Here is a 20951-nt window from a genome sequence, read left to right as displayed (position 1 = left end):
AAGTTCATTTCATTGTCCACAAGGACTTTAATGTCTGTACTAACCTCTCTTTTTAACATCTTTTATATTAGATGAAAAAAATAGCTTGCTGTATTCTGGAACTTTAAAGTATATTTGAATACTTATTTGGAAACTAGTTTCTGAATGGTTTTCTCTTGAACTTGTTAGGAATGTTATATGCAACTAAAGAAGTGCATGCACTGATTACCTACTTTATTCTAGGCACTGTGACTTTAGATTTGAATATGACATAATCCCCACTGTCAGGGAGCTCACAGTCCCGGGTAATGACAGTCATGTAAATAAATTCACTGTGATAGGTACAATAATATAAATATGTGTAATATAGGGATTTTAATCTTTTAAGTTGTCTCCATCACTTAACAGTTGGATATCCTTGGGGACAGGTTATTTCACTTCTCTGTGATTTAGTTTCCATATCCACAAAGGTAATGATGGTACCAGTTCATAGCAAGGGTTATTGTAAAGATTAAATGAGTTAATACATGTAAAATGCTTTGAACTGTGTCAGGAACATAGTAAATGCTCAGTAAATGCCATTATTACTTACAAAATTGGCAGAGAAGAAAATAATCAACTCTTTTGGAGTAGAGGGTAGGGTCTTGGGATGGCTTCCTGGAATTTGAGCTGGGTTTTGAAAGATTCATAGTAACTGGCCAGAAAGCCAAGGGGGAAGAAATGAAGGACATTCTGGACTGAAGCAACAGCCTATGCAAAAGCTATTTAATGGAGGCATTAAATATCATGGGGTGTGTTGGAAATTCAAGCAGTGTAGTTTGATAGTGATGAGGCTTAAAGTACAAGATGGGGGTAATGGAGTGGGATATGATGTTTGAAAGGCAGGCAGGATTTAAATTGTGGAAAGTTATTTGCTGTTATAAATGGCTTGGAGTTTATTCTGTGGGTGATGGGGACATAGTGAAAGGTTTTGAATGGAAGAGACATTAGGTTTGCATTTTGGAAAATCTCTTGGATGACAGTGTGGAGTAAGGATCATAGTGGAAAGGGTGACTAGAGGCAGCGATGTTAGGGTAACTTCTGCGGTAGACAAGGTGAGGGCGATAGACTTAGGCGGTGTCAAGAAGAAGGGAGAAAAAAGACTGGAGGAACATTTAGGATGCAAAATGGATAGGACTTGGTGGTCATTTCAATTTTGGGTCTGGAAAGGGTGGAGATGAGGGAGAGGGAAAGTTCTAGGTTGAGAGCCAGGTTTCTGGCTTGGAGGACGGGGTTTACTACTAACCGAGCTGGGGGAATACGTGAGGAAGATCCTGATTACAAGTATTTCTTAACTTGGCAGTATACTGGGAGCATCAACTTTAAGATGGCCAAATTTGATCTCTTTTCTTAAGGGAAATAGAACATATTAGGTGATTCTTTAGTCAAAAAATGAGTTTCTTCTCCACAGTTTGCAGCATCCCTGGATTTCTTTTTCCTTAATAAGTATGTAAGTTATTGTTAATGTGTCTCAAGGTGAAAGCAAGAATGAAAATTTAATTTGATTATAGTTGAATAGATGGCTTGATTATTTTTAGGGATGGCCATTATGGTATGCCTATTAAATTAGATCTTTTTTTTTTCCTTTTTCTCCCCAAAGCCCCCTGGTACATAGTTGTGTATTTTTAGTTGTGAGTCCTTCTAGCTGTGGCATGTGGGATGCCGCCTCAGCATGGCTTGGTCAGCGGTGCCATGTCTGCACCCAGGATCCAAACTGGCGAAACCCTGGACCGCCGAAGCAGAGCGTGCGAACTTAACCACTTGGCCACAGGGCTGGCCCCACCTTAGATCTTTATGATAGGATCTGGCATTAACACTAGAAGCATTGGATGTTCTAAAATTTTCAGACATACTGGTTCTAAATATTTTGCTTTTTTTTTTTGTGCTCTTGTTTAAAAATATAGTTTAAAGCTAACAAGGTGACAGTCCCCAAAGAACAACATATTTGTTTGATATATTGGAATTTTATTTATAAGTGGATTCTTAAATAGAGCTTTAAAGCCGTTTTTCATTATATAAAATTTTGTTATACCGACTTTTACTCAGTATTCTTTTTCCCTTACTTTGCATAGGGTCTTTGTGGTAGATACAGATTAGCCCTTTATATCCCATAGTTTTCTTCTCCTTTTTTCTTTTCATTCCTCATTTGGTCCTTGCAAGAAGTCTTAAATTATTGGATATGTGTGTGCTGAATTAGAATCTATTTAAAGGACATAAAAATAAAAATAGACTTGTGCACATAGCAAGAACGTTTCTTATCAGCTACTTTTACATTTTAGGTATTATTTTGGGGATATGGAAGAATAAAAGGAGAGGAAGGAAATTTAGAGATAACAATTGAATAAAAGGAAAGAGACATCAGTAATAGCATTGAAGATAAATTGTGTATATTGAGAGAATAGGAAAATAGATGTGGTATAAATTAGCCAAGAAGGAGGAAACTGTAGAAAGAAAGAACAGTTAGCATTCCATTGGGGTGGTGCATTTGGAGGTAAGCTATGTGTGTAGTGCCATTGCCTTTTAGAACCTTGCTACTTAAAGTGTTTTCTGAGAAACAGGAGCATTTGTAACACCTGGGAACCTGTTATAACTGCTGACTCTCAGGCCCTGCCCTAGACTTACTGAATCAGAAGCTGCATTTTAATAAGATCCACAGTATGCATATTAAAGTGTAAGAAGCAGTATTTTAAAATAATGTTTTCAAGTGCCCGTTCTTGACTCCAGGATAAAGTATATTCAGAATACACTGACTTCTGTATGAATTTGAAACTCAAGGGAATGAAGATGAAATTCAAGGGATTCAGGAAAGGTATAGTGTGTTGATGGAAAAGGATAATGGGAATCAGGATATGTTTTCCAAGGGAGAATGCATTATTTCTGTCATTAAGGAGAGGAGAAACGTTTCCCATATTCTCTTGTCACGGCCATAGGGTATGAGCCTGGACGTGACAGATAAGAGGATGAAGGGAAAGTTGAAGGAGGCCGTCTTTTTTTAGGTCTAGGCGATGAGCAAACTCACAATTCTCCACCCTTGCTCAAAGGATGGATTGTATAGATTAGAGGGTTGGGGTTTTTGCTTTCTCAAACTTCTCTGTGTTGCCATCTTATAGTGTTTTGCTTTTGCCCTGGCTGATGTGGCATGAGTTTCCTTACTTCAACAGGATCTACTTCCTGGTTCTTTGATGCTGTAGTGGTTCTGGAACTTAGGTGAAGAACAAAAACCAGAACAACTTTTATTTACCTGAGAGGACAGTATACTGTGAGGTTCTATTCCTCCTCATTCCTTGATTGCCAGGTGGAGGCTCTAGCAAATTTGGAGATGTTAGGGGTTTATATCCCCTACTCTTGTTTTGTCTCTAAGTCATTGAATTATTAATCTCACTTAACCAACGTAGCACTTGGCAAATGGTGACACTGGCCACTGGAGATGAGTTTGAGAGAAAGACTGTGCTGTCTTTTCTCTCTTAGTTTATTTCTTATCCCATTCTTTTATCACCTGCAGGCCTTTAGAATTCTGAGCGAAGTCTGCACTATATGGGCTCTTAATGGCTATTCAGGTGTTTAAGGAAGCTACTTGAAGGTTGGCAAGTTGTGGTTCTGATCATTTAGATGGCAGAAGTCAATTCTGGTAGGAGCTCCCTAATATATGATGTGAACCATTATGTATGAGTGTATATTTTCTGTGTGTCTGCATCATCTACATATATGAACATATTTTGTCTATGTTTTTGTATTCTATCTAATTCTTATTATGGCATTCAAAAAGTATTTAAAGTACCATAAACTTTTCCCAAGAAGACATAAATATATTTGTTTCTGATTTTTCTATGTCATATCAGAATTCCTTTTCCTTTTTTTTTTTTAAGATTTTATTTTTCCTATTTCTCCCCAAAGCCCCCTGGTACATAGTTGTGCATTTTTAGTTTTGGGTCCTTCTAGTTGTGGCATATGGGATGCCGCCTCAGCATGGCTTGATGAGCAGTGCCGTGTCCGTGCCCAGGATCCAAACTGGCGAAACCCTGGGCCGCCAAAGTGGGGTGCGCGAACTTAACCACTTGGTCATGGCGCGGGCCCCATTCCTTGTTTTGAAATATAGTTTTAATTATAATTTGTTTTTAAAATAGGTAATATAATCACATGGTTCAAAATTCTGGAGGTACAAAAAGGTGTGTATATATCCCTGAAAATAACTCCTTGTTTTCTCCATTATTCCACACCTCTTTGAAAACCTTGTGACCTTAGGATTTGAAAAGTGAAAAACGTAGCCCTTTTCAGTGCTTAAGTTTGTGACACTGGCCTCTGAAATAAAATATGAACTCCTTAATCTGATGTTCCAGGCTCTCTGTAACTGATCCCACTTTAGTTTTCCAGTTGGACGTTAGAATGCTACATGCACTTTAAGTATTAACTTGAGTCTATGAAGGCCAAATTATATTAATAAATACTCATTCAGATCCACTTCTTTGAGTGGCTTAAGCACGCATTTCTCTGTTGACCATCTAATGGAGTGAGATAGAGGTATATCAGTCTTGATGTAAAGGAACCTACCTTTTTTTTTTTTTTGAGGAAGATTGGCCCTAAGCTAACATCTGTTGCCAGTCTTCCTCTTTTTGCTTGAGGGAGATTATCAGTGAGCTAACATCTGTGCCAGTCTCCCTTTATTTTATGTGGGATGCTGCCACAGCGTTGCTTGATGAGTGGTGCTAGGTCCATGCCCCGCATGTGAACTGTAAATCCTGGGCGGCCACAGCAGAGTACGTGAACTTAACCATTACACCACCGGGCTGGCCCCTAAAGAACCTACTTTTGAAATACATTTTTGAAAAAATAATTAATTGGAAACAAGCTTGGTGTGTTTTAGGAGTATCTGGAAGGCTGCTGTGTCTGGAACACAGTAGAACAAGGGGTGGGTAAAACAATAAGAGGGAGGTCTGAGAGGTAGGTTGGGATTAGGTTGTGTACGGACTTGAGATCATGGTAAGGGCTTTCGGATTTTAAGTGTGGTAGGAAGCCATTGGAGAGGTTTGACAGGGAAGTGATATCATACGATTTATAGTTTAAAAAGATTATTCCTGATACTTTGTGAAATATGAACTATTGAGTAAAAATGGAAGCAGAGATACCAGTTAGGAGGCTCTTGTAATAGTCCGAGTAGCAAAGAGGTAGTGGTGGAGGTGGTGAGAATGGTCAGATGTATGCTACCACCATACTATTTTGAGGTATAACTTACACTTTTACATACAGTAAAATGCCTCCATTTTAAGTGTACAGGTCAATAGGCTTTGACAAATGTATACACCCATGTAACTGGAAATAAAGTTTTTGAAGGTATAGTTGACAGGATTTAATGATGGATTAGATATGATGTAGAGTGAGAGAGATCGATAATGACTGTAGGTTTTTGGCCTGAGCAACCAGGTGAATGTAATATTAATTATAGGAATGAGGAACACTTGGGGAGGAAAAGGTTTAGCATGAAGGAGAAATCAAGAATTGGCTTTGCTTTTCTTAAAGTTTGGGACGTCCAGATGGAGATCTTAATTAAGCACTTGATTATAAGAGTCTTAAGCTCAGGGGAGAGAAGAGGCTGGTGTCTCTTAGTATATAGATAGAATTTCTAACCATGGTGCTATAGGAAATTTTGTGTGGTTTTCATGTAGATTAAGATGACTGAGGACTGAGCTTTGGGACCTTCGACATATGAGTGGGGAAGAGGAAGAGCCAGCCAATGGGACTGAAAACAAGCAGTAACGAGGAAGGAGGAAAATTACGAGAGTGTGCTTTCCAAGGAACCAAGTGCAAAATGTATCAGGAAAGGAGTGTTTAGCTGTGTCAAATACTGTTGAGAGGTTGAGAAAGATGACCATTTGGATTTGGCATGGTGGAAAGAGCTCGTGACCTTGAGGAATGGTTTCAGTGGAGTGGTGAGGATGAAAGCATGATTAGATTGTTAGAGGAAAAGATACAGTCAGTATAGATAGTTTTCTTGGAGAATTTTGCTACAAATCAGAGGACTAGGTAGTACCTGGAGAAGGACAAGGGGTCAAGGTATATCTTTTGCATAGAAGGTACTGCAGCACATTTGAATGCTGATGCAAATGGTAAAGAAGGAAAAACTGATGATATCCTGAGAGAGGAGGTAACTTCAGGAGAAAAGTCCTTGAATGAGAGGAAGGGAACTGGATCCAGTACACAAGTGGAAGAGTTGAACTTAAATAGAAGCAGGGACAATTCGTTGTTACAGGGAAGGCAGAGTACAGGGGTAGGGAAGCAGGTGGGTTGGTAGATTTAGGGGGAAGGATGTGGATGTTCTCTTCTGTTGGCTTCTGTTTTCTCGGGGAAATGCTATTAGAGGCCATCAGCTGAGAGAGAGATGGCAGAAAGAAGTGTTGAAGGATTGAGGAGGGACAAGGTAAGCAGCTATCATGATGAGAATGAGTTGACTAGGGAAATAGAGAAAGATTGCTGGGTAGTGCCGAGGACTTTCTTAACTTTGTGGTCATAAATTTAAAGTGAATGTAACCGGCAAGTTTACATGTTTTAATTTAGCTATATTCAACACTTTGGTGCAGGCATGGAGTAGGCAGAGTTGGATTTAAGCAGCAATGGGTCTTTTCAGGAATGTATAACTGAGGGAAAGAACAGCAAGGAAATTGAGAGTATATGCATGGGAGTGGTTATAGTGATGAACCATGGAGTATAAGATGGAAATAAGGACATGAAAGGTGGGATGGTCAATGAGAAGGTGAAGAGGATAAGTATTTTGAGATCTTAAAGACGTTGAATAGTTGTTGGAGTTGGGATATGAGAGTGAATGAGCTGGAAAAATAGGAGGTAGGAGTCAGAATGAGATACCTGATTTTGGGGGATGTGGTTAACAGTAATGACAAGATATAGGTGGTGGTCTCCTTTGTATCACATTTGCTTATCAATTAAAAAATAAGCACACATCCTTAATATATTTTTAATTAATATGGCATATACATTAAATATAAGTATACCTTAATTTCTTTTCTTTTTTTAAAATAAATAAATTTAAGTAGGATTTCTTCTTGTATTTGAATGGGTCATCTTTCGAATGCTCCAAGTGCTTCCTATTTTTCTTTAGAGACTGTAGCTGTTAGGGTATAACCATGGCATTTGGGTGGTTGAGATAGAATGGAGGAAAAAAATTTTAGAAGTGAAGAGGGGTAGTTAAGGAATTTAGAGGCTGAGTTATGGGACAGATTATCTGTGTGGCTCTTGAAGTTGCCAAGAATAATTGGAGGAGAAATGGTTAAGACAGGGAATCAAGTGCTAAAGTCTTAAATGAATGAAAGAAGAGATGGGGGAGAAAGGTTTACTTTGTGAAACTTTCTGTTAAAAGTTAGGTGAATCTTGAATTTCTTATTCCTTGAAACAAAATGGCATAGTCTTCTTTTCCATGTAGTGACTTGTCAAAGGTAGATATAATTTTAGTAGATGATAAATTGATATGTTACTTTGTTGGTAATTTTATGTTAGTGTTTTATGGACTGATTTTTTTTTTTTAAACTGGAATTGTTATATGTAGTATTTTATCCAGATTTTAAATGTTTTTTTCCGTGGGAAGTTCAGCTGTACAAAATTTAATTGTGGTGGATTATTTAAGGAAAGTAGTGGAGCCCCTTCATACCATAATTGGATTTTGCAGTGCTTGTATCATGATTGCCTCCACACCAGACTCAGCATGCCTCTAGATTGCTGGCAAACTTGGGCCTCATGCAAGCTGCCTCTTTTGTAAATAAAGTTCTATTGGAATACCACCATGTCCATTTGTTTACATATTGTCTAGGGCTGCTGTCACACTAAAGTTGCAGAGTTGAGTAGTTGCTACATAGACTGAATGGCTACAGAGTTTAAAATATTTACTTTCTGGCCCTTTAAGAAAAGTTTACCAACCTCTGCTCTAAATCATTGGAGTTACTTGCAGCTAGTGGTTGTGGAATCTAGAGTCTAGTACCTTTCTGTCTTCTCTGTGCTAACCTACAAAATATTAGTTTAATCTTATTTTAGTCTAACTGCATAAGCAATAGAGGGGAGTCCATTGTGCCTGCTTTCCAGCCCTGGAGAGAGAAACTTTAGACTAGCTTTGAGGAACATTCAGGTCTGTATATGTACAAAAACATGCAGTAGTTGTCCCTTATCCATGGTTTTGCTTTCCATGGTTTCAGTTACTCGCAGTCAACTTGGTCTGAAAATATTATATGGAAAATTCCAGAAAAAAACAGTTGATGAGTTTTAAATTGCACACTGTTCTGAGTAGCGTGATGAAATCTTGCACTGTCTCTCTCTGTCGCACCCTGGATGTGAATCATTCCTTTGTCCAGGACATCCATGCTGTATAGCTACCTACCTGTTAGCCTGTTAGTTAGGAAAAAACGTATATAGGGTGGGTAGTATCTGCAGTTTCAGGCATCCACTGGGGCTCTTAGAACGTATCCCCCTCAGATAAAGGAGAACTACTGTATGTTTTCTGGCTATGTGACCTTGAACGAATTACTTAACCTCTTAGTACCTCATCTGTAAAATGGTGATGATAATAACAGTGCTTCCAGCATAGAATTGTTTTGACAATTAAATGAGATAATAACTGTAAAGTGGTTAGAACAGTGCCTGACATATAGTAAGCACTCAGTAAATGTTACCCATTGTTATTATTATCTTTACCTGATTATTTAAGCACTAAGTGAAGAAGAGAACTACCTAGAAAAAAGGATAGAGAACACTGAAAATAAAACCTGAACACTTAAGAGAGTTAGAGAAAGATGAAGTAGCACAGAAGGTTGCAGTGACCTGGGAGGTGAGAGGAAACTAGGGAGTGTGCTAGCAGAAGTGCTGTCCTAAAATGAACTAAGTTTTGATAGTACTTTGGCTTTTGGGGAAAGGAACTACGTATTTTTGCTTCTGGAGCAAAATCAGTTCATATGGTTTTATAATTTTTTTTTTTTAATAATCACTTCAAGTAAATAAGATGGCTAAGGAAAATAACTGAACTCCTCCAAAGAAGAATTAATTTGCCAGCATTTGTGTATGTGTGTGTGTGTGTCTATGGTGACTATTTATGATATTTAGGATATATTTCCTTATGACAGTTTTTCTTAAAAAATTTTTTCCTGTCGTGATTTTTTTAATGGAGTAAATTGTGTCTTTTGGTAGTGTGTGATTCCATTACCTTACTTTGGTATCACATCTTGGTTCATGTATTTTAAAAGTTGATTTTTAAAATGAAATTTTAAGGGATCACGCAGAGAAGTTCTACTCTTATGGTTTAGTTTCACATTAGTTTTGTAATTAGATGCTCAGAGAACTTAAAATTAGACATTTCTAGAAATGTTCTATTGATGCATCAAATGTGTTTGTTCTAAGTTTGTGGAAAATTTCAACAAAAGAGTCACTGAAGTAGTTCACTGCATGATATAAAAATAGTCCAGTGTGCTGAAGGAAAAACTGTATAAGCATTTTGAACTGAATGCTCAATAGGGATGTTCATGTCCTGCGTCAGGGCTTTTGCATGTTTTTTAAAAGGAGTGGAACTGAGATTGTGAAATGAGGGCAGTAAAATTACTGCAGGATGTCAGTATATGTGTGTCTTTTTTTGCTGTTATAGTGATATTTTTAGGTAGCTTTGGTAATAGGCACCTAAAGATTTTCTTTGTATTAAAACATTTCCTGGTGTTATTAATCCCAGTTTGTTCTTTTTAAAATACTTTTTAAATAAAGAAACACTTAAAAAATTGACTTTAATACTTCAGTAACAATAAAAAAAGATCGACTTTAATGCAAAGAAGTTATCACTTTAAAAGTTGATAACTCTGCTTATGTCCAAAAGAGTTTGTCAGCTTAAGAATTTAAAATAATACCGTGTTGACTAATTTAGGGATATAAATAGACCAGAGATAGTCTTAGAAGAGCAGAGAGTACATGTTCCTAAGCACTTAAAAGGAGTTACCGTTGGACACTGGACTTGGTTCTGAGTTTATTGGCAGCTGAGGCAAAAGGGGAAGCACATTGCCTCACATAATATTCCTGTTGGCTAAAGAAAATATCCAAACTCATTTGCAGAGACTTTTCTTAGAACTTAATTCACAGAGGATTTTTATTCTGAAAGAAACATGACATTGGATAAAGTCTCCAGCTACAAAATACTCACACTGTTAAAATGGATAATATTTATGTTGACCCTTTATACAGACCCTTTATGAGAGATATGATTGAGGAACCTAGTTTTCTGATCATCTAATTTAAATCAGGGGTACAACTTGGAAAATTTAGAAGAATGAGTATTTAACAAATATCATCAGGTTCTGTGCTGTCCAGTAGAGAAGCAGCTAACCACATGTGACTATTTACATCTTAATTTAAATTAAATAATATTAAAAATTCAGTTCCTCATCACATTAGCCACATTTCAAGAACTCAGTAGCCACATATGACTAGGGGCTATCATTTTGGACAGTGCAAATAAGGAACATTTCCGTCATCACAAAAAGTTTTATTGGATGCTGCTGTTTTAGCTATTTTCTTTCAAACTGGCTGATTTCAGAATCCCAGGGTACTTTGCCAATATGGAGATTTTCATGCTCATTAGACAGTCCTTATTCTTTAGGTCTGGAATGGTGCTGGCAAATCTGTCATTTTAGAAGTTCCCCAGTTGCTTACGATCATCAGGCCAGGTTTTAGAACTACTACATTTGATTCTTTCTCAGATGGCTGTCTGAAGTAAAGCTTTGGCAGATGCTGGATGAAAGTTCCTGTTGGTACTTCAGAAATGTTTATTAAGTTGAAAATTTGAATTGAATTTTCTTCCTTTGGTTGAGCTGTTTTGTAGTGTGTGTGTGTGTTAGAAGTGAGAGCAGTGTACTTTAGCTATGCCACCTGTAAAGCTGTCAGGTTAATATGAATATTTGAACAGGGTCATTCATTCATTTAAAAAAAAAGACGAGTGTGTTCTCTTCCACAGAAGCAAGGACTGTTGGGGGATAGCTAAAGATAGAATAAGAGTAGTCTAATTTACAAAATAATCTTTTTTTTTTTGAGGAAGATTAACCCTGAGCTAACATCTGCTGCCAATCCTCCTCTTTTTCCTGAGGAAGACTGGCCCTGAGCTAACACCCATGCCCATCTTCCTCTGCTTTATATGTGGGATGCCTACCACAGCATGGCTTGACAAGCCATGCCATGTCCATGCCCGGGATCCGAACTGGCGAACCCCGGGCCACCAAAGTGGAACGTGTGCACTTAACTAACTGCTGTGCCACTGGGCCGGCCCCCACAAAATTATCTTTTTTTTAGGAAAAGTTTTGAAACTTCTTAAATACTTTCATGGTTGTTATACTTCCAGGCAACATCCCTAGATCTGCTGATGCTTTTCCTCTGAAGTATGCCTTAATTCTCACTCCGATTTTTCTATTGCCACTGCCTTGGTGGCATCCTTTGTGATCTTTTCCCAAGGCCCTTGGTTCCCAAACTGCACCAAGGAGCTCAGAAGGCACTGCAGAGAACTCTCAGGTGTGCCAAGAAATGTTTAAAAATTTTTAGGGAAATACAGCAACTTCTGTTGGAAACCACACAGACTAGTAGCTTGAGGTAGTTCATTTTCAAAATTAGGTTGGTACATTCCTTTCAGTGATACCATATTTTTACAAAGCCGAGGTTTTGGCAGTTGCTGTGACAAAAAGCAAGTAGCATGTAAAGGAAGGCAGTGTCCAATCTGGTTTTAAGGTTTGAGAAGTTGTGCAGTACCCAACTCAGGTGCTAAGTTGTTAGGGCGTACATCCTTCTTAAGTTGTTTGGACCTGACTACTTAATAAACAGAATGGTTAGGTATTTCTTTTGGCCTATGAAAAAATTCCTACACTTTAAGGGCCTTGTAAACCCAAAAAGTTTGGGAACCTTTGTGATAGCCCTTAACACTTTCCTAGCCTCTTCTGGTCCTTTGTCTTATAATTGCCATAGTTATCCTCTAAAATGAACCTTCCAGATTTCCCCTTTGTTTATAGGTTACTGTTAGTATGGTAATTTTAATCTTTTACATCTATTCTTATTCTATTTTACTAGTCTTCTTTCAACCATTTCCCTTAAGCTTCCAAAATCTTGTTTACCACATGCAAATAGTTTCCTTCAAATGTTATCTTTCATTCTTCTCTGTCTCCCTCCAAAAATCATTAAATGCAAAAAGCATGTAGTAATACTCTATCTCAAAATAACTTAATTGAAACTGAGTTTATTCATACAATGAGTGGGTTTGGAAGTTGAGTTTAATGGTTCAGCTTTAATTTGAAGAGTACTCTAATTTACAGAATAATCTTCTAAAAATTTGCTAATTCATTTATTTTTTAGAACGTTTTATTGAAATTATTTTAGGTTTACAGAAGAGTTGCAAAGATAGTATAGAGAGTTCCTGTAGAATTAGGGTAAAATTAGGGTAAATAAATTTATCATGACCATTTATCAAAACTAAGAGATTAACACTCTTAGACCAAACTACAGACTATTTGGATTTCACCAGTGTTTCTACTGCTATCTGTTTTCTGTTTGAGGCTACGGTCCAGGATACCACATTACATTTAGTTGTTACATCTCCTTAGTCTCCTCCAATCTATGACGGTTTATCAGTCTTCCACTGTTTTTCATGACCTCGATAGTTTTGAAGAGTGCTGGTTAGGTATTTTGTAGAACGTGCCTCAAATTGCGTCATGTTTTTCTAATGATTAGACTGGGGTTATGGATTTTGGGAAGATCCCGCAGAGGTGAAGTGTCCTCATTACATCGTATCAGAGGGCACGTGATAGCACCATGACTGTAATTATTACTGGTGATGTTCACCTTGATCACTTGGTTAAGGTAGAGTCTGCCAGATTTCTCCACTGTAAGCTACTGTTTTTCCCTTTTCATGCTTTATTCATTAGCAATGAGTCACTAAGTCCAATATACACTCATGCGAAGAGGAATTAAGTTCCGTTTCCTGGAGGGAGGAATATCAAAGAATTTGCAGACATATATTAAAACCACCACAGAATTAATTAATTTTGGAGGGGAGATAACTTTGAGGATATGTAAGTATCCTGTTTCTCTTTAAAGTTTCAACCACTAACTTGAAATTCATTAGTAGGTTTTGCTTGCAGCAGTTATTTCCGTGTTCTAATGATTTTCGATTTTCCTTATTCCCCCTACATAATTATTTGGAATTCTTCTGTAAGGACGATTTGACCTTTCTCATTTATTTATTCAGTTTGTTTTTCTATCCCTTTGGACTTACAGCTATTTATAAAATAACCTTTTGATATCATTACTACCTTTGGTATTGAGGCTCTGACAGAAGATATATTGTCGAAACATTATTTCTTTTTTTTTTTTTTTAAAGATTTTATTTTCTTCCTTTTTCTGCCCAAAGCCCCCCAGTGCATAGTTGTATATTCTTCGTTGTGGGTCCTTCCAGTTGTGGCATGTGGGACGCCGCCTCAGCGTGGCCCGACGAGCAGTGCCATGTCCGCGCCCAGGATTCCAACCAACGAAACACTGGGCCGCCTGCAGCGGAGCGCGCGAACCTAACCACTCGACCACGGGGCCAACCCCACATTATTTCTTTTTTTAAAAAAGGACTTAAAAAATAATTTCAGACTTAGGGAAAAGTTGCAAAAGTAGTACAGAGAATTCCCGTATATCTTTCACCTAAATTCCCTAAGTGGCAACATTTTACCATGTATACTTTTATCCTCTCTCTTGCTCTCTCTGTATGTCATTTTTTTCCCTTAACATTAACCATGATGCCCGTTTACCCATAAATACTTCAGTGTGTATTTCCTAAAAACAAGGACATTTTCTTACATAATCACAGTTCAATTTATCAATTTGGAAAGTTAACATTGATGCAATACAGTTACTTAATCTATAGACCTAATTCAGATTTCTCCACTTATCCCAATACTTCCATTTATAGCAAAAGAAGAATTTTTTTTCCTAGATCAGGATCCCATCCAGGGTTATATGTTACATTTAGTTGTCACATCTCTTTACTGTCCTTTAATCTGATAGGTTTCTTCAGTCTTTTTTTGTTTTTCATGACCTTGACACTTTTGAAGAATGTTCCTCAATTTGGATTTGTCTGTTGTTTCCTCATCATTAGGTTCAGATTATGAATTTTTGACAGCAATACCAAAGTATTGTATATGCAGCATAGTATATGCAGCTGTATACTTGCTGCATCATATCAGTGTGTGTGTGTGTGTAAATATCCTATTCCTTATTAAACTTTTATCCACTAGTTTTAGCATTCAGTGTGGTTGTGTTTTAATTCAAAATGCAGATGCTTCATTTGTTTTCATTTGTATTTCACTTTGGAAAATCCCCCTATCCTTGTTGAATTAACTTATTAATTGATGAAATTTTAATGTGGTTCCCCATCTAAGAACTATTTTTAAAAAGTACATCTCCTCCATCCCATCTATCCTTTTCTCACCTCCCTATTTTCCCCCTTGTTTCACCCAACCCTGAATGTAACTAGTTTTGTTATTCCGGGTTTCTTCTTACTTTTTAAAAACAGATTTATTGAGATATAATTCATGTACTATACAATTCACCCTTCTAAAGTATTCAATTCATTGGTTTTTAATGTATTCCTGGAGTTGTGTAACCATCATCGCCATCTAATTTTAGAACATTTTCATCATCCCCAAAAGAAACCTGTACTCATTAGCAGTCACTTTCTATTCCTCTGGATCTCCCCACTTCATCCTCTTCTACCTGCCCCCTGCTCCTACCCTACCCCTGCTCTAGCCAAAAACTGATCTACTTTCTGTTTCTCTAGATTTGCCTGTTCCAGACATTTCATATAAGTGGAATCATACTATATGGTCTTTTGTGAATGATTTCTTTCACTTAACATAATGGTTTCAGGGTTCATCTATATATGTAGCTGTGTCAGTACTGCATTACTTTTTGTTGCTGAATAATATTCTATTGTATGAATGTACTGCGTTTGGGTTATTTTCACTTTTTTTGGCTATTATGAGTAATGTTGCTATGAACATTTCTGTCTTGGGCCTCTACCTAGAAGTGGAACTGCTGGGTCATGTGGTAATTTTGTTTCACTTTTTGAGGAGCTGCCAAACCATTTTCCAAAGTGGCTATGTCATTTTATTTTCCCACCAGTAATGTATGAGTGTTCCAGTTTCTCTACATCCTCACCAACACATCTTATTGTCTTGTTTTAGCCATCCTAGTGGGCGTGAAGTGGTATATCATTGTGGTTTTGATTTGCATTTCCCTAATTGGTAAATGATGTTTGGCCATGGTCTTTTCATGTGTTTATTGACCATTTATATATATATATTTGGAGAAATGTGTGTTCTGATCCTTCATCCACTTTTAATTGGGTTATTTATGTTTTTAGCTTTGCATTCTAGGAGTTTTTTCTGTACAGTCATGCACTGCATAACAACATTTCAGTCAACAGTGGATCGCATGTACCATGGTGGTCCCATAAGATTATAATGGAGCAAAAAAATTCCTATTACCTAGTGATGTCATGGCCATTGTAACAGCATAGCACAATGCATTACTCATGTGTTTGTAGGGATGCTGGTGTAAACAAACCTACTGTACTGCTGGTTGTATAAAAGTATAGCAAATACCATTATGTACGGTACATAATACTTGATAATGATAATAAAGGACTATGTCACTGGTTTATGTATTTACTGTACTATACTTTTTATTGTTATTTTAGAGTATACTGTTTCTACTTATAAAAAAAGTTTAGTGTAAAACAGTATGCTGTGTTACACTGGCATACTTATCTTGTGTTTACCACATCTCTTGATTGCATCATTTTCTCTTGTGCTTTATTTAATCTTGTTTTGTTCATCATGGCTCCTAAGGGTACAAAATCTACTGCTAATGTTGCCAGTAAGAGGCCACATTGAGTGATTGACCTGGATTTAATTTTTATTATTATTATTATTTTTTTCCTTTTTCTCCCCAAAGCCCCCCAGTACATAGTTGTATATTCTTTGTTGTGGGTCCTTCTAGTTGTGGCATGTAGGACGCTGCCTCAGCGTGGTTTGATGAGCAGTGCCGTGTCCACGCCCAGGATTCGAACCAATGAAACACTGGGCCGCCTGCAGTGGAGCACGCGAACTTAACTACTCGACCACAGGGCCAGGCCAGAGTGATTGACCTGGAAATGGAGTTAAAAGTGATTCAGGATTATAAAGGTGGAAAATTAGTGATGGTTATTGCTCACTAGTCAGGCATGTCCCATTCCACCATAGCTACAATCTTGAACTAACAATGTGATGAAAGCTGTTAAAGGGTCTGCATTGTTGAAGACAATGAGACTAACAAAAGAACCTATATAATGAGAAGGGCCTATATCAGACATGAAGAAACTTCTAATGATTTGGGTTGAAGACCAGACACAGAATTATGTTCCTCTCAGCACCATGGTGATCATGGCCAAAGCAAAAAGTTTGTTTGTGATGTTGAAATAAAAGGCTGGACCTAACTATGATGTTGAATTTACTGCTGGCTCTGGGTGATAAAATTCAAGAATTGTTATCATTTCATAATGTGAAAGTGAGTGGTGAGTGTGTGAGTGCTGATGTGAGGGCAGTTGAAAATTTTGAGGAACTCTAGAAAAGCTGATTGTGGAGGAAAATTACTTGCCAGAGCAAATATTCAGTCTGAATGAAACCTCCCTATTCTGGAATTGGGTGCCTGAAAAGATTTTCATCTATAAAGAGGCCAAGTCAAAGTCAGGTTTCAACGCTTTTAAGGACAGAATAACAGTCTTGCTCGGGGGCAGTGTTGCAGGCTACAAATTGAAACCCTTTGTGATCTGGCACAGTGAGAACCCCAGACCCAGCTCCTCTTCCAAGATGCCCTCCTGAATTGCTATGCCAGCAAAATGGAGAAGTACTGTTTGGAGAAGAACATAACGTTCAAGGTTTTGCTTATTGTTAATAATACTCCCAGACATCCTCATTCTATTGATGATCTTCATCTCAATATCAAGTGTGTGTTTCTCCCTCCAAACACCACTACTTTGATCCAACCAATGGATCAAGGAGTTACAGCAGCTTTTAAGGCCTACTACGTAAGAAGGACCTTTGTCTAGGCTATTGCTGCAACTGAGGAAGATACTGAGAAGATGCTGATGTAATTCTGGAAAGATTACAACATCTATGACTGCATCAAGAACCTTACTTGGGTTTGGGGTGTTGTGATATCATCAAGGAGTGTATGAATGGCATCTGGAAGAAGATGCTCAAGAGATTTTTCTGTGACTTCAAAGGATTTGCCAAAGATGAGGAGGTTGCAAAAATCAACAAGGCTGTGGTTGAGATGGCAAACAACTTTAACCTGGGTGTCAATGGGAATGTTACTGAGGAGCTCTTAAAGGTGGTTTCTGAGGAGTTCGCTAATGAGGAGTTGGAACTAGAATAGGAATGCATAGCTGAAGAAGAGGCAAGAGAAAAGGAAACTGCAGGAGAAGAAAAAGAAGAACTCCCAAGAAAATTCACAGTGAAGGATTTAGCAGAAGATTTTACAGACTTCAGCCTCCTTAAAAAGTTTGAAAACATAGACCCCAACACTGAAAGATTTTCATTAATAGAGAAGAATGTTCATGGGGCATTATCTGCTTACAAGTAGTTCTATGATGAAAAAAATGACACAAACCAAGCAAATCACCATGAACATATTTCTGAAAAGAGTGACACCTCCTTGAGAAAAGCCTCAGGCAGGTCCTTCAGGAGGTATTCTAGAAGAAGGCATTGTTATCATAGGAGATGACAGCTCCATATGTGTTATTGCCCCTGAAGACTTTCCAGTGGGACAAGATGTGGAGGTGGAAGACAGTGATATTGATAGTCCTGACTCTGTATAGACCTAGGCTAATGTCTGTGTTTGTGTCCTAGTTTTTAACAAAAAAGTTTTAAAAGTAGAAAAAAAAAATGTTGACAATAGAAAAAAGCTTATAGAAAAAGGATTTAAAGAAAGAAAATGTTTTTGTACAGCTATACAATGTGTTTGTGTTTTAAGGTAAGTGTTAATACAAGAGTCCAAAAATTTAAAAAGATTAAAAAGTTTATAAAGTAAAAAATTTACAGTAAGCTAAGGTTGACTTATTATTGAAGAAAGAAAATTTTTAAAAATAAGTTTAGTATAGCCCAAGTGTGTGGTGTTTATAAAGTCTACACTAGTGTACAGTACTATCCTAGGCCTTCATATTCACTCACCACTCACTTAATGACTCACCCAGAGTAACTTCCAGTCCTGTAAGCTCCATTGGTGGTAAGTGCCCTAGACAGGTGTACCATTTTTTATCTTTTATCTATTTATTTATTTATTTATTTTTGGAGGAAGATTAGTCCTGAGCTAACATCTGCCACCAATCCTCTTCTTCTTTTTTTCTGAGGAAGATTTGCCCTAAGCTAACATCTGTGGTCATCTTCCTCTACTTTATATGTGGGGTGCCTGCACAGCATGGCTTGATGAGCAGTACTAGGTCCGTGCCCGGGGTCCAAACCAGCAAACCCCAGGCTGCCGAAGCGGAGCGCGCGAACTTAACTGCTATGCCACTGGGCTGGTCCCCATTTTTATCTTTTATACTGTATTTTTACTGTATCTTTTCTATGTTTGGATACACAAATACTTACCATTGTGTTACAGTTGCCTACAGTACTCAGTACAATAATGTGCTCTAAAAGTTTGTAGCCTCGGAGCAGTAGGCTATACCATAGAGCCTAGGTGTGTTGTAGGCTGGTGTAGTAGGCTATACCATGTAGGTTTGTGTAAGTACACTCTATGATGTTCACATGACATAGTTGCTTAATGATGTATTTTGCAGAATGTGTCCCCATCATTAAGCAACACATCTGTATTTTAGATATAAAATACTTATCAGATTATGTGATTTGCAAATGTTTTGTCTCATTTGCTGCGTTGCCTTTTCACTTTCTTGATGGTGTTTTTTGATGCATAAAAGGTTTTAAATTTCATGAAGTCTAATTTATCCATTTTTTATTTTGTTACTTGTGCTTTAGTGTTGTATCTAAGACCCTATTTTGAGTAAATTTTTGTGTATGGTGTGAGGAAGAGGTCCAACTTCATTCTTCTGTATGTGAATATCCAGTTGTCTAGCACCATTTGTTGAGTCTGGGTATGTTTTTCTTATGTTTATTTTTGCACCAAATAGGCAGATATATGTACTTTATTCCTTATTTCTTCTTTCTTACACAAAAAGGGTAAGAAAATACTATTTATACTCTCTTTCACTTTACTTTTCCCCTAACAGTATATCCCAGAGATCATTCCATATCATTTCATAGAGGTCCTCCTCATCCAGTATTAATACATTATTATTACCCGAAGTCCATAGTTTACATTAGGGTTCACTCTTTGTGTTGCACCCCTATGGGTTTTGAAATGTATAATGACATGATTCTACTGTTACAGTATCATACAGAATAGTTTCACTACCCTAAAAATGCCCTGTACTCCACTTATTTATTTTTCTCTTCCTTTTTCTGAAGCCCTGGCAACAACCATTGATCTTTTTACTGTCTCCATAGTTTTGCCTTTTCCAGAATCTCATATAGTTGGAATGATACAATATACAGCCTTTTCAGATTGGGTTCTTTCACTTAGCAATATTTATTGAAAGTTCCTCTATATCTTTTTGTGGCTTGATAGCTAATTTCTTTTCAGAGCTGTGTAATATTCCACTGTATGGATGTACCACAGTAAGTTTATCCATTCATCCATTGAGAGACATCTTGGTTGCTTCCAAGTTTTGATAATTATTAATAAAACTGCTATAAACATTTGTGTACAGGTTTTTGTGTGGAACATAAGTTTTCACCTCATTTGGGTAAATATCAAGGAGCACAATTTCTGTATCATATGGTAAGAGTATGATTAGTTTTGTAAGACACTGCTAATTATCTTCCAGAGTGCCTGTACCATTTTGCATTTCCACCAGCAATGAATGAGAGTTCCTTTTGCTCCACATCCTCACCTGGATTTGATGTCAGTGCTTTGAATTTTCCCCATTCTAATAGTTTTGTAGTAGTATCTCACTGTTGTTTTAATTTTCACTTCCGTAGTGACATGATTTTGAGTATCTTTTCATATGCCTGTTTGTCATCTGTATATCTTTGATGAGGTGTTTGGATCCTTTGCCCATTTTAAAAATCGGGTTGTTTTCTTACTGTTGAGTTTTAAGAGTTATTTGTATATTTAGGATCCCAGTCCTTTATCAGATATGTATTTTGCAAATATTTTCTCCCAGTCTGTGGTTTGTCTTTTTATTCTCTTTAATAGTGTCTTTCACAGAGTGTAAGTTTTTAATTTTACCTAAGTCCAACTTCTCAGTTTTTTTTCATGCATCATGCTTTTGGTGTTGTGAAAGATGTAAAAGTCTGTGTTTAGATTCTTCATTCCAGCCCAATTTGTTGAAAAGACTACCCTTTCTCCATTGAATTGCCTTTGTTCTTTGTCAAAGATAAGTTGACTATATTTGTGTGGGTCTATGGGCTCTTTATTCTCTTCCATTGATCTATTTGTATTCTTTCACCAATACTATATGTCTTGATTACTGCAGCTTTATCATAAGTCCTTAAGTTGGATAGAGTCAGTCTTCTGACTTTGTTCTTCTCCTTCAATATTGTGTTTGCTGTTTGGGGTCCTTTGCTTCTATATAAACTTTAGAATCAGTTTGTCCATATCCACAAAATAACTTGCTTAAATCTTTATTGGGATTGCACTGAACCTGTAAATCAAGTTGGGAAGAACTGATATTGTGGCAATATTGAGTCTTCTTATCTATATACAGAGAATCTCTCCATTAATTTAGATCTTTTTTGATTTCTTTTCATGAGAGTTTTGCAGTATTCCTCATGTAGATCTTG

The 20951-nt window shown here is 37.2% G+C and overlaps 1 protein-coding gene across 41 annotated transcripts in view; it reads left to right on the top strand.

Moving 5' to 3' along the window:
* Window positions 1–20951, top strand: part of EHBP1 (EH domain binding protein 1) — a 479839-nt gene that overhangs the window by 141529 nt on the left and 317359 nt on the right. The window lies entirely within an intron of this gene.

This window comes from Equus caballus, chromosome 15, assembly GCF_041296265.1.
Source record: "Equus caballus isolate H_3958 breed thoroughbred chromosome 15, TB-T2T, whole genome shotgun sequence".
NCBI lineage: Eukaryota > Metazoa > Chordata > Mammalia > Perissodactyla > Equidae > Equus > Equus caballus.
The sequence above is the reverse complement of the archived record's forward strand: the minus strand, read 5'-3'. Positions and strand labels throughout refer to the sequence as shown.